Below are 15,096 nucleotides of genomic sequence, written 5' to 3'. Positions count from 1 at the left end.
TCGGCGTTACATTACAGACTAATCATTCACATTTGGTGCATTAAGATCCCCGACTCTTTTCTTTTTGCCCCACTTGTGCAAACACAGATTTATTTAAAGACTAGTTTGAAAATTTTTAGGTCGTGATGACAAGAGAGTGTATTAATTATTATAAATCTTTAATTTGCAGATAAAAGTATTGAGAGCTGAAAGGAAGTTTACATGTCATCTAGTTGCTATCATTGGTAGAGGTGGACTAGAATAGAGGGAAAGTAAGTCAAAACAAAATGTGTAATAAGCTCTCTACATGGATCTTTTTTATGGTTGGATTTTTGTTTATAGCAGTTAGACTCGAATGTTCTTAATGGTCTCAAAACATAATTGTTTATAAAAGGAATGACCTATCTCTTCTTCTCTCCTGCCCATATCATGTAAATGTATTCTTGGATAGTTACTTAGAGTAGGTTTCACTTTCTGTGAGTATATGTATTTTAGTCTGAATGTATGAGTTTGCATGAGTGTATATTTTAAAAAATAATATAGAATTATAAAAATCAAACATCTAAACACTAAAGATAACCAGATATCTGCATTAAGAACATTATTGTCCTTTGAAGAATGGCCATGTTTTAGACTATATAAAACTTTAAACATTGATATGTGGGATTGGAAAGTCCATGTGTTCACTAGACATATGTCTTTGATAAAAACACAAGAGTAAAATTCACACTGACTTGTGAATTTGAAGCTTGTAGCTATGGGTGCTACTGCATTTAAAGTAGTGGACTTGGAGACTACAAAAGGTGGGAGAGTGGGAGGTGGGGGTGAGGGTTGAAAAATGACCCATTAGGTACAATGATCGCTGTTTGGGTTATGGGTTCACTAAAAACCCAGACTTCACCTCAATGCACTATATATGCATGTAAGAAATCCATACTTATACCCCCTAAACATATGTAAAAAAAATAAAGTAGTAGGCTTTAGATTATTCATTGAGGCATATAATAGCTTTCCTTTTGTCTTTACAGTAATCCTTAGACTGTGTGTGTATGTGTGTGTGTATGTGTGTTTGTAGAAGCAAATGTGGATATATATATGTATATATATGTTTATATATGATTTGTAATGGATTTATGATGACTAATAAAAATATATATAAATATATGTTCTATGATTTGGCAACCACTGGCTTTTTAAATGTTTAATTTCTGTATTCTAATCATTATTTGTTTGCTATTTATGCTGTTAATGACTAATGCTTTAGAAATGGCTTTTGGAGCCTGCATGTTGCTAGATTCACTTAAGAAGATGTTTCTCTCAAGGCTTTGTCCTTAAATCTAAAGATGAGATCATAAAATAGATCCAGAGGACATTTTAGAACCTAAAGGTACCTTAGATATCGTGAAACAAATGGCTGGAAAAATTGTGAAGAGGATCTGTGTTTTAGCGGCATCCCCGCCTAGCAGATATGCATGCAGAGAGTGAGGCTCGGAGGAGGTGTGGGGCTCGCCTGTGCCACAAATGCATCTGAGCAGACTGGGAGTGTGGCCACCTCCACAGGCCTGGCCCTCCTCCAGTTGTCAGCTTCTCTTCACCCTCCCTGTTGGGAGGCTCAGGAAGTTAAGCTTCTTGTCTGCAGTTGCACAGCAAGTTACTGGCAGGGCAGGGAACACATTCACTGGATATATTTCTGAAAATGAAAATATAAAACAAGTTAATTTCTAGGTACTGATAGCTTCTTGGAATTTTTATGAGTATTAGTGCTCTTCATTTTGGGATTATAGTAGTAATAGAATTGATTTATAAACCAGTCTTCTTTTTTTTTCAACATCCACTAGGTATTGGACCCAACAACTTTTCTCAAACTTTCCAAATTTCCAGATGTCCACATACATACTTGTCACCCCAACCACTCTTGGCCATGTGAGCTTTCTTTAAATGTTCCCATATTGTGAGTGAGAGAACGCCTGTGTCTGTCCATAACCAAGGAGATGCAGTGTTCTACTGTGACCCAGTTTTTAAAGGAAAGCCCAGGAACATCTGGAGCAGCAGCAACGTGAAAATGAATTGAATAGATTTAATTTTTAAATCTCTGGATTGACTTCTCTGTTTATTCAATAAGTATTATTTGGGACCTACCCCATGTAGCAAACTTGGTATTAGGTAATATGAAGAGAGAAGAAAAGCGCTGTTCTTAGTTATAGTTGAAGAGATAGTTATCTTCCCTAGCCCTGGCATACCACATCCTCTGCCCCAACTGTAATACCATTCCTGAGTACACGTGCTTCTCCCCATACCCCTTTACTCAGCCACCCATCTACAGTAGTCTCTGCTGACAAGATTCCACCCATCCTCCAAGGCTACTATGTTATCTTCTTCAGGAAAGAGTTCTGGAACCTTCATCCAAAGGCAGTGTATCCACCCTCTAAGCTTTAGTTAAGATTGCCTTCTTTTAAGGACACTGTATATTCACCTTTTCTACACTGCTAGATTGTACGTTCTTTAAGGGATTTATTATAGGGATTTATTTTCTTTTGTGACTAGCCCAGTGGCAGTGTCTCATTAAATGTGAATTATTGAAAGTTCAGGTGAGAAGAAATCAGTGCAGTCAGGGTTGAGAAGATATCATATCTGTCTTAGTAGCATTAACTCTTCTAATTTCCTGTCCCAGGATGTCATTGTTCCCCAGTGATGGGCAGCAGCTTAAATCACATTTCAATAAAACATTTACATAGTTAAACCATCCGGTTTTATTCCAGTTTAGGGTTAATGTAATTGCATGACTAAATTTAAATTCTTGCCTGTAATGGATTTTGTAACTTCTTTGCAATATGCCATATCTGCATTTTAGTTCGTGTAATCCTTTGGACAAGACATTTGTAACAGGAAGGGCCCAGTTACTTCTCTGTGATTGGCTTGCTACTCTTGATATCTCAAGCTCTTACCCCAAAACTGTAGATAATGATCATGGCTATATAGTCCCCTCTAGTTCTCCCACTTGCCAACATAAAAGGCAGAAGATGCCTTTAAACTCCCAGAAGAGTGAAATGAAATTAGCAACCGTAAATTGAGGAAGTCATAAGCACTTAGTGTTTCATAGTTTACCTTTTCCAGTGTCTCTTGCAATTCCTAGGGCCAAAAGTTCTAGCCATGTGGTGGCTAGAACCTAACTGAAGTGGTTTCCACCTAACTTCAGTCTGATTCTGTATTCCCTCCCTGGTGTCTTTGCAGTGCCTGTCTGATGGCGATACTTTGTGGAAGTCTTTAATGGCTGACGTTCAGCTGAAGGCCCAGGGCCTCCCCACAGCTTCCTGGGGAAGTTGCTTCCTCTAGACCTCTTCTTATCATTCAGACATCTGCTGCTTGTCTCTAGGTGCCAGGAAACTCCTAGTCTGTCACAAATGTTCACTTCTTTTGATTCAGAGAGTGGCGATAGCAGTAGAGTCAGGATATGATGTTGGGAGATACTGCTTAAGATATCTTTAAAGTCATTATCCTCTAGATGGGTCCGCTACACCTAAAAAATAATGCTGATCCAGGCCCTTTGGTTTGGTGGATTGGGACATTCATCTCAGTTTTAGGGTGGGCGATGCTATTCTGTTATTCACTCATTCAAAAAATACTTCATGAGTGCTTATTATCTGCTGGGCATTGATGCAAGTGAGTGAGAGAAATGCAGCTTCTGCTCACAAGGAGCTTATATTTAGTGTCAGATATAGTCAGTAAATAGGTAAATAAGCATATGTACATGATAATCTCTGATAATAATAATTGCTGTGAGAAAATGAAATAGGATAATTGATAGATAACAACTTGGGGAAGGAAGGAACTAATTTCGATTGGAAAGTTGAGAAAGCTCCTTTGAAAAGCTTTGAAGATCTGTGAGGAATGACATTTCAGGCAGTAGGAAACTCATGCAAAGCCTAGATTATGGGGAGTCTTGGGGGCCACAATAGTCGTTTGGGTTTAGTTCTGACTGCAGTGGGGTACCAGTGTAGTGGGGGATGTGAAGCAAGGGAATGACATTATGTCATTTACATGCATAATAAAACCTGTTTGGATGCTGTTCGAGGGCACCATAAGGGGCTAAAGAAAGAAGCAGAATTATGTTCAGGAAGCTGCTGCAGTAGCCCGAGAGAGTTAATGGTGGTAGCAATGGAGATGGAAGGACATTGAAGGATTCTGAATACTCTCTTTTTTTTTTTTTTTTTTTTTTTTTTTTTTTACGAGAACTCACAACTCTTGCTGATGGTGAGGGGAAAATAGGACTTCAGAGTTTTGGCCTGGGCAATTGGAGGATGGTGGTGCCATTTACTGATGTAGGGAAGACTCAGGGAGGATAAGACGGAGTGGGGCTGGGGAGCTCAGAGAAGCAGTTGGGTGGAGAAAAGAAGATGCTAAGAAAGAAGAGACTTGACATTCTCACTCCTACAGTGGCTCATAAAACTGCCTTTGCAGACACCCAAGGGGCTTCCCTTCTCATGATTCTTGCTAGATTGCAGGGTTCCCTTTCGTGATTTCTTTTCTCCTTTAAAAGCAGCTCTTGGTTCTTTTGAGTCTTGGTTGTTTTTCTAAGCAGTCAATGAAAGTTGATTTTCCCTGCATGTAAATGCTGGAAGGAAGTGCACAGGACAGTTTTTTCCTTGGTTCAGACCCCTCTTTGCCCTTCACTCAGGAGGAGATTCTGGACACTTCTGCACAGGCTGCTAGATATTCCATCATGTTATTTATTGTGGCTTTCTCCTTTTGTAATGTACAAGCAATTCATTTGAAGTTTCTTTTTTTTTTTTTTTTTTTTTTTTTTTTATACGGAGTCTCACGCTGTTGCCCAGGCTGGAGTGCAGTGGCGCGATCTCGGCTCACTGCAAGCTCCGCCTCCCGGGTTCCCGCCATTCTCCTGCCTCAGCCTCCTGAGTCGCTGGGACTACAGGCGCCCGCCACCGCGCCCGGCTAATTTTTTGTATTTTTAGTAGAGACGGGGTTTCACTGTGGTCTCGATCTCCTGACCTTGTGATCCGCCCACCTCGGCCTCCCAAAGTGCTGGGATTACAGGCTTGAGCCACCGCGCCCGCCCATTTGAAGTTTCACTTGTTGTTTTTTTAATTTTAAATTCATATGTTATTGTATTTCATGCTTTTTTCTTTGCCTAGACACTCTTCCTTGTCCTGGTTTTCCAAACACATTTTTACTGTTCCTTCAAAACTCAGATCAAATGCTGCCACCTCTGTCAAGGCTCTTCCAACCTACCCAAGCAGAGTCGAGTCAGGCTCCCGAGCCACTTTGTACAACCCTTGATTATATCTTGTTCCATGTGCTGATGATTACCGTTCACACGTCTGTCTCCTCCATCATTCCATTTGAACTTGAAAGTTCATTCCATTTGAACTTTCCCAAGTCTAGAGCCATGTTTTATTCATCTTTGTGTCCTCCATTGTCTTACACAGTACCTGCTTACTACCTGACTTTTGGTTGGGTGATCAATGAATAAATGGGTCACTGACCTCTTCAGGAAGCGGCACCCACCATTATTATCCTAGCCGTAATATTTTTCTAGTGTCTGTTTGATTGAATTACTATTGGTTACCATTTATTAAATGCTTATCATGTGTCAGGTATTGATCTAATGAGTTTAACTTGTACATTCCTCACAACAGTTCTGTGAGATAGGTGGCATTATTATGGAAACTGATGGTAGAGAGGTGGAATAACTCATGCAAGGTCCCACTTACTACTAGTAAGTGGTAAATACAGGAATTAAAGGCAGCTGTCCATAGCTCCATAGCCCTGTGTACTTGCCACCAAGTACTCTTGGGAAGCTGAAATGTACTTTATCATGGCTCAGCTTCCTCTCATTTCTGTACGTCACTTTCATTTATGCAGTTCTTTACTATTTACAAACCAAAGGCCTAAAACAATTCTAAAAGTATATATTTCACAGATGGAAGAAATCGATTCTTGGAGAAATGACTTGCTGGAGGCCACTTCAGCTATTACAGTTGACTGTGAGTTCCGGATTCTTAGCAGACAGTCACCTTCATCCCTATCAAGTTGGGCTTGTTGCCAACAGTCTAAGTGACATGTGTCCTGCAGGACTAATTTCTTTTTCTTCTGTCCATTAGACATTATTTAGGATACTTAGAATATTTTCATAAAAGGGAGTTAGCATTAGGAATATCTGAATTATACTTTAAAATGCAATATAATCATTTAAATGATTAGATTCCAGTTACGTAAGGCAGGTATTTAAGGTAAAAACCACTTGCCAGACATCCTGTCTAATAATAATCTTATCAGCAGTTACTGTGGCTGAAGTGGTTTCCACCTAACTTCAGTCTGATTCTGTATTCCCTCAGCAAACAGAGCTCCTTTAAAAATTAAGGGGACCTCAGCCAATTAGGCCAGTTGGGATTAGGCTGTGTATATGTTTGGCTGTCGTAGGATTCCACTGCGCTTGTCCCAAAACATTTACTAGTGTAATCCTTTCAGAAATCAGAAGCGCAGCTGAGTTGCATGTGTCTTAAGTTACTGTTGTGTTCAAGTGCTGAGTGACCACATGATTCTTTAATGTGAAACAAGTTGGGAGACGAAGTGGGCCTGGGGTGATGGTGGCTGTGAGTGTGAGGGCGAATGGACCCCTAAGAAGCTCAGTGACTGTTGGTGAGCAGGAAGAATGACAGCAGGGTACCATCAGTGTGGGTGTGGAGGAGAGTGGGAGTCTAGTGAATTCTCAGGCTTCACAGCCACTGTGGTCCTGCTCACTTGTAGGCAACTTGTGTCAAGGAACTGAAGTCACTGCATTCAAAGACAGATTGTTGGAAGTGGTTCTCTTTTTCTTTGGTGGTGCAGTGTTGTAATTTCTGAAGTTCCTGGGAAGTTTTGTCCCATCCTCATCCTTTGAGATGTTTCAGGTAGGGCAGTTGGGTAAATTTGCTGCTGCCTCGCACATGTGTGAACAGGAAATCTCTGTACAGGAGGTTGCTAGTCACAATCCTTATCTTTAAAAAGGGCTCAAATCCTGTGTGTGAACACTGTTTCACATTGATTCTGCTCTGGCGGTCCCCTTATGAGGAAGAGTAGACTTTAGGTGCAGGCAGTGCTGGCTTTAAAGAATGAAGCTGCCTGGGATTCTGGGAGGGGCTGGTGGTCAACCCGTTATGTTGTTGCTTAGTCTATTAGCAGTATCCACAGATGAGCTTCTTAAAGGTGCTCTGTTTGGATTTCTGCCTGTTGGCGTTCCCTTATTAACTGAAGATGATCTGACTTTATTATGCTTTTAGAAAAGTAGAGAGGGTGATGTTCCCGGAAAAATTAACTTTTTGTTTCAAAAAGTTGTCTTTGTAATTTTCTTCTATCTGGGAATATAAGATGCATAGTTAACACTTAGTTGTGATAAGAAGAGTTCATCTCCTATATAATGCCTCATTTTATCCTTCTTCCCCAAAACAGTTCCATTTCTAGCCTGTCTTCAGGTCTCCATGCAGAGGAAGTCTTGGTTTCATTCTCCTGTTCTTTTCTAACACATCATCTTTCTCTTTTAGTTTTATATTTAGTTTTAGTTTTATATGTATAGTATATATACATATATGTGTATACCCACATGTATGCATACGTATCCCCTTTATTAGTTGTTTAGGGTGCTTTTTTTGCCCCATCTTACCTTTTGTGATGGACTGTGGGCAAAAGGATCAGAATAGGGGATTAACGTTGAAGGAAATATTAACTTAAGGGGTAACCCAGCAGAGGGGCAAGTTAGGCACGCACTTTGTACAAAGATGCCCTGGTGGTATATTTTCACATTAAATAATGGATATGCACTCACGGCTTCACACAGAGAATTAGTATACATTGACTATGCAGTATTAATAGCAACAATAATATATTATAGATATGATCAGTCTAAAAAGTGTTTTCATTTTATATGCAAAAGTATTCCAGGAATAGAACTGTATGGCACTACTCCCAATTAGGGGCATCAGATTCTTTTTAGGGCTTTGTTTATTGTAATAAAGACTTACTTTTTAATGGTTTAAAACAATTGGTTTTAATAGACTTAAAAAGACAAGATTTAACAGAAGAGTCAGATTACGAACCATATAGTGAATATGAAAACTGAGGTGCTAGGAGATTTCTGAAATCCTCAGAGCTGAAATTGGAAATCTGTGTCTTAGGAAGGTGAAACTGACAGATAGTTTTAGGTGGGGAGTGGGTGAGGGTGTAGGGGGAAAGATTTAGAATGAGAAATGTTTGGAGCTATTGCCAGGGTGAATGGTGGGAATGGAAAATGACTTTGGACGAGCATCTTTGAGGACCCAGCTGAGGGTAGAGATCATGGGAAGAGCCAATTGGCACGATTATGTGATTCTCTCCTGCAGTGGTTGCAGTTTGTGACTAGGAGTGGGCTAGGCTGTGGTGGGCCGTCTGTCCCCTGGGACTGGGTAGGACTCAGTACAAGACAGGGGAACAAGGAAGACGTTGAGCCACTTTCCCATGTGAGGGACTGTCCTGCAGGTTGGTAGATTATAGTAAAGATGAAAGAACTTCCAAAGAGGACGTGACCCATTTTGACCGGGAAAATGAGCATCAACCGAGTGGAAAGGTTAAGAGGAAATATCTGGGGAAATCCGAGTGTTTGTTCAGGTGGGAAGGAGAAGGAGTGTCATCTGGAGAGGTTGAAGGTAGATGGGCACTCTTAGCCATCCTTCAGCCATTCCTCATATGACCGATCGAGGTCCCACACCTTGCCCTGTCTTCTCCAGTGCTCCAGCCTGACACTGCCTCTTGAGAACACAATCCTCTAGCTATGCCTGACCAGGTCAAGTAGGGGTCTACTAATGTTCTGTTAATATATCCCAAGTTTGTGTTAACTTTTTGTTATCCCATCACATTGTGGCTGTCAGTGAAAAGCTCTGCTCTTGGATCTGGCTCCCCCATCCCGTCTTATAGTTGATAAAATGCAGCACTGTACTTTTGCTCTTATTTTGTTTCATCATGTTGCTTTCACCTCCTCTTTCCATCCTGTAGGGTTGTTTTATAGTTCTGATTCTTCTTCTGTTGTTTTGGGTTATTCCTCACAACTTTGTCTCATCTTGAAGCTTGGAAGGTCACTTCTAATCCTTCAAGACTTTGGTAAAGATGCTGGACAGAAATAAGACTATTGTGCCCTGGATTATGTCACCATATACCTCTGTCTAAACTGACCATGATCTATATATTAATGATCACTTTCTGGTAGTCTTTTTAACTAGCTATAAATTACTTAGGGATAAGGCATATATCTTGCCGAGGTCCAGATATGCAATAGACAGATGAGCTTTCTTCTAATCTATTGCTTTAGTAATTCTAGGAGACAGTTTTTTAGTGAACCCATTCTGCTTTCTGATAGTCACTGTGGGATCAAGTGTGAAAAGTTCTTTGCACACTGGCTATTGAAAGTGTTGTTAGTGGGCTGCAAGCAAGTCAACACCAACAGTGGCTCCAAAACAACTCAGTTTCAGCAACTTAGATTTTACCAATAGCAATGCTGTTTTCAGAATAAGATAAATGGAATAAGAGAATGTAAAACCTAGTGTATTTTGTGTCATAAACTTTAGAGGCATTATCTTCAAGTAATTTAACAGCTGTCATGTGGAGTAGTAATCCCAGAGAGCAAAACTAAGATTAGTAGTGATTGGAGTTATAGGGAGGCATATTTTAATCTAAGGAAGAACTCTTTAGACCCTGCTCCATCAAGAAGCAGCCCCTTGAGTACTAGGTACCTGCATTTTTGCTGTGTTATGGGATATCATTTATCTTGGAGCAGAGACTTGAATTCATCTAAAGCAGCACACTGCTCTCCCTTATCTCCTTACCTCTCTTGGGCCCTAATTTCCTCTTACGCATGTTTGTTCTGCTCTTTCTATGTAAGATCATCCTTTTTGATAGAGAAGATTAAATCAAAATAGGGTTCGGTAATTTTCCTTTCTAAATTTCGTTAATAAAAATTATGCCCATTGTTCTTGATTTGGCACATAATCACATCACCTGGGGAGCTTGTTAAACATACAGGTGCCCAGGTTCTATCCCTGAATTAGAAGGTATGAGGTGGAGCTGGCTCAGATCACTCCCAGCTGTAGGCCCAACGCAGGCCTATTACTCAAGGCTCACCTTACCCATCCAGAACTCATCCTGATCCAGCCTGAGGTCATCTCAGGAGCCTCGCCCCCATGATCAGAGGTTGTGTGGAGGCAGCTAAGAGCCCGAAGCCTGAGTGCAGCCCCTGGACTCCACCCCTGTGTCCATTCCAGCTGCTGTTTTCTCTCCACACCCTTTCCTGCACGCCTGGTCCTAGACTGGACTTCTGCCCTGTTTCTGTTAGGATGCTGCCCGAGGAAGATTTTAAAAATGCATGTCTGATTATGTCACTCTATACCTAAACACCTTCTAAGGTGACCTGCTGCACTTAGGATAAAGATTAAAATGTCTAGCATGGCCCAGCAGGGTCAGCACAGCCTGGCTCCTCCCTGCCTGCTCTCCATTCTCATCTCACACTATTTTGAACCTTTTTCACAGTGCTCCAAACACAGGCCTTCTATCAAGTTCATTAAAAAAAAAAAAAAAATGATGCTGCCTTCTTCCCAGGAGCTGGACACAGGCCTAAAGCTCTCTTAACCTCCCCTACTCGTCTTCTAGACTTCTGCTTGTCATTCATGTCTTGGCTTAATATTTACTACCTTAAAGAAGCTTTTCCTGATGCTCAATGTGGTTGGAGTTCCCCCACTGTACATTTTTATGGTACCATGAACGTCTCTTTTTTAGCATTTACCATAGTTATATGATTATTTGATTAGTGTCTGTCTTTCTCTCCTACCCAACTGTAAAACTCCATGGGACCAGGAATTATGTCATAAAACTCCATAGGACCAGGGAGTAGGTCTGTTTTTATTCAACATTAATATTCTAAGTGCCTAGCACAATACCAGAGTAGATAGATACCTGATAGTTTTTTTTTTTTTTGAATGAATGAATGAATGACTGGGAGACAATTACTAGAACGATGGATATAATCATCCATGTGACATCAGGTATCACCATGCCTGGGACCTCCTACAATACCCCAACTGCCATATCTGATTCCCTGGATGTTGACATCAGCCTGATTTGAACCTGAATTTAACACACCCAGTTCAATACTATGATTCGAACCAAGGGCCACTCTCCCTTGCCAGCATCACATCTCAGTAACATTTCAAGTTCTTGTCCCACCCTTTTGTATCTCATTTCCTTCCCCCTTCTGGCTTTACCATTGAGATTCAGGATATGCCAAGTCTGAGAGGCCAGGACAGGTGTGACATGTGGTATAGCCCCTTTTTTCTTCTATTAGATTTTTTTTTTTTAAACAAGAAATGCCCAGCCTTTTCTGTAAGACAGTTATGATCCCTATCCAGCAAAAGTTGGTGATACCTAAGAGCGCTTCTCATCACCTTGTCTTAACAATGCAACTTCCTTCTGGTTTTTCTTTAACATTTTATTATAGGATATGATATCTTAGGTTATACATATCATTTTTCATTCTCTTCCCTGCTTATTGTCTCCTAAGTTTACTAATTCTCTCTTCTCCCATTGTGTGTGTTGTAATTTAACCTATGGTCATGCCTGGTATACCCTATGTAGCCTCCAGTTTTAACCAGTTTGCTGCTTTGTTTTCCCTCAGATTTCCTTTTTTAGGTTCTGTCACACGGATCTGTCTCCTGCCAGATGATTCTGGGAGCCACCCGATGAGTTGGAGAAGGCCCTTGGTGGGGACAACAAGGGGGGGTCCGCACCTTACTCTTGGGGCTTCTTAGTGGACTTGAGCCAGATGCTCTGTGATGGCAGGTGCTGCACTGTCAGCACCTTTCATAGCCACCCCGAGTCGGCTCTGCATGGCTTCAGTCATTTCTGATGCAGTTACAGTCTCCAGAAAGGACTGAGGGTTGGGAGCTCACTCTTCTGAGTGGTTAGCATCATAGCATTTTGTAGCTGGAAAACATCTTAGAGATAACCCACCCCTTCCCATGTTACAGGTGAAAACAGTGAGACCCAGAGGCTGTAAATTATTGGCCCACGGCTGCACAGTTAGTGCCAGAGCCTCCAGTCCACGGCTCTTCCTATGCTTGGAGGAGGCCGTTTGTTTGCAAACGGTTTCCTATTAGTCAAGAGAACCAGAAATGAGTGGAGAAAGCTCATTCTAAAACTCCAGTCTAGCTAACAGGGTTATTAGAAAAGACATAGAATTTAACGTTTCATATTTAGTGTAGATTGTTTTGAAACGGGAATCTCTGTATGTATGAAGTGTGAGTATATCTGTATTATGAATGACAGTAATATGACAGAAATAGTTTAAGATAGGAAATGGTAAATCTGCCCCTCTGTGTTAGGATGATTGACCCTGGTAGCAATTAAGAAGCATAGTTCTAAGCTAGTAGACTCTGTGCATCATTTTCGACACCCCAGTTTTCTCAAGAAATATTTGAGGTTTACACAGCCTGATTTGAGTACTGATTAGGGGGAAATGGGTGGAGGATAAGGGGTGAGATTGTGGGGATCTTTGTACCCCGCTGCCCCAATATGGCAGGTATTCCTTGCAGACAGTTTTGGCAGAATCACTGGCTGTCGTGGTGTGGTGTTATACAGAAGCCTGCTGGCCACAGGAACAGGAAATAGCCTTTTGTGTGCGTGTTCAGGCTTTGCTGCCTTTGACTTGTTTCCTCCCGTCTGCATGAAGTTCAGCACCCTGTCCCTGATGTGCCTTGTTGTGAGCAATTCCTAGGAAAGCAGATCCTCCTTCACACCCACACATGTTTAACCAAAGTGTTTACAAAAGGAGCCCTGCTAATAGCAGCTGCCTTGTTTCCAGCCTACCTTTGGGCTTTCAGAAAACTCTCTGCCTGCTCTGCTGCCCCCACTCAAACTTACTCATTCAGAAGAAAATTGGACATGTTTTCCCGGAGTCAGTTCATTTTCCTGGGGTGCTTTTATTTTTTTTTCTTCTCTGCCCTCCTCCCTTCTCAGTATGACTCCAAGTGTTTAGGGTTCAATTATGCAGATGTGAAATTTGGCTTTTTAGTCATTTGAAAGTATGGAGACTCTTAGAGCCCATGACTCTTTAGCTATCACTGTAGGAAGTGCATGGCCACCCCCTTTTTGTTCCCCATACCAGTGATTGTGCTTCAGAAGCTGTGGTCCTGCTCAAAGAAGACAGCTTGCTTTCCTCATCTCCACAGGTTTACATAAATGGTTGTCTCCATCTTTGCCTGATGAAAGACAACTTGAGACAGATGAACCACCCCTCTCCCAATTAGCATTTTTGAGCACCCCCTGGATACGGTTGCCTTCTGTACTTTTATGTTTTGTGGTTTATAGAATGGAAAGCAGATGCAACCACTCTCCGAGAAGTCTAAGCTGAAGGAACACCACCCTAGAAGGAGAACTTATAAAATCGATTCTGACATTGGTGCTCCACGGTTCCTTTCCATCTTTAGAGCGTTTTTAAAAACACCATTCCGTGCTTGTGACAGACTTTGCCTCGGTTGAAATACATGCTGAAGGGATTCCTTATGTCAGATGACTGGCTCCTTTCTACGGCTTTCAATGGCTTCTACCTGAGACAGAAAAAGGGAAATTAGCCTGAACTCTTAATAGCTAGATTTGGTCTACTCTCATGGAGGAAACCATGATTGCTTCTGAAAGTGTGTTGTTGCAGATCTGAGGGGTCCAATAAATAGCCTTCCCCTTATTCCTGGTGGTGGTTCTTAGTGTGCTTTCTCTGCCCTGGGGACCCATTTCCCCCTGGGTTCATCCTCAGGGTCTGCAGGAGCAGCCGTGGTCCTCTGCTTCATTCTCTTCTCTTGCATGTAGTCATTTTGATTAATCACGTCCTGCCTGCGAATACAGCAGACCCAACAGATAGGAAAGACCTGATTTTCTCTTTCAAGTTTATGTTACAGGTCAGATTTGATTACCACTTCCCTCTAAGACCCCCTGTTTTAGGTGGCAGGAGAGAAGTTGGTGGAGAAATAGGAATGGAGTTATCTTTAGTGATATTTTAATGCCTCGAGTGTGCGCACAAAAACCCAACACCAGAGGGTTGTTCATATATGCATATAAGAACGTATGTCAATTTGTTGAATTTCTCTAATATAGTAATTAAAATAATATTGATACTGTTTCTGAAGATTGCCATATAAAAAGAATGAATTATAGTTTTTAAAAAACATAAAAATATTTAAAGTTCAACAACAGTTTTGTTGTTGAGACAAAGTCTCGCTCTATCGCCCAGGCTGGAGTACAGTGGGATGACTCAGTGCCTCCCAGGCTCAAGTGATCCTCCCTTCTCAGCCTCCAGAGTAGCTGGGACCACAGGTGTGTGTCACCACACCCGGATAATTTTTGTATTTTTTTGTAGAGGCGGGGTTTCACCATCTCTACAAAAGCCTGTTACCCCGGCCAGTCTCCAACTCGTGGGCTCAAGTGATCCACCCACCTTGGCCTTCCAAAGTGCTGGGATTCCAGGCCTGAGCCACCGTGCCTGGCAACAGCTTTCATTTTTTTTTTTTTTTTTTGAAACTTTCTGTGAAATAGCATTGATTTAGTCCCTGAAAACTTGTAGGTAGTTTATGGCCTTGAGGTGACACCGTGGCTGACCTATAACTGCGGTCAAGGCCATGATTAAAAGTCAAGGATATTTGTGTTTATGCTGGAGTGTTAGGACATGGTTCTTCCCTTCATATTGCTGCAGACTTGAAAAGACACACCATCCAATATAACTCTGGGTGGGGCAGAGTGACGGACGGATTATCCTTGCTCTGTGGGACCTGAGGCTGAGATAAAGACAGTTTCTTGTTTGTCATTAATTAGTATGTTTGTCTCAGAGCTAGGCTTTGTATCTTTCCTATTAGTAACTTTAGGATTGACTGGTGATGCCTGAAAAACATCTATCACCTGTTCTGACTCATCCAATTTGAGAGTAAATCTCAGAAGTCTCAGGTTTCTTCAGGAAGTTGAGTTCAGAAATTGTTTATGAGATCAGGTTAAGGTGACTTTCCTCTAGTATAAGCATTAATAATTGTCCATAAAAAGCAAATATGTTGTAATCATGTA

General features: G+C 41.4%; 1 protein-coding gene across 11 annotated transcripts in view; it reads left to right on the top strand.

The window, feature by feature from the left end:
* The window catches only part of LOC105489529 (RUNX family transcription factor 2), a 352,919-nt gene that overhangs the window by 179,963 nt on the left and 157,860 nt on the right, over nt 1-15,096 (top strand). The gene's annotated exons all lie outside the window — the stretch shown is intronic.

Source organism: Macaca nemestrina, chromosome 5 (genome assembly GCF_043159975.1).
Source record: "Macaca nemestrina isolate mMacNem1 chromosome 5, mMacNem.hap1, whole genome shotgun sequence".
Lineage (NCBI taxonomy): Eukaryota > Metazoa > Chordata > Mammalia > Primates > Cercopithecidae > Macaca > Macaca nemestrina.
Note: the sequence above shows the minus strand (reverse complement) of the source record. Positions and strands in the feature narration are given on the sequence as shown.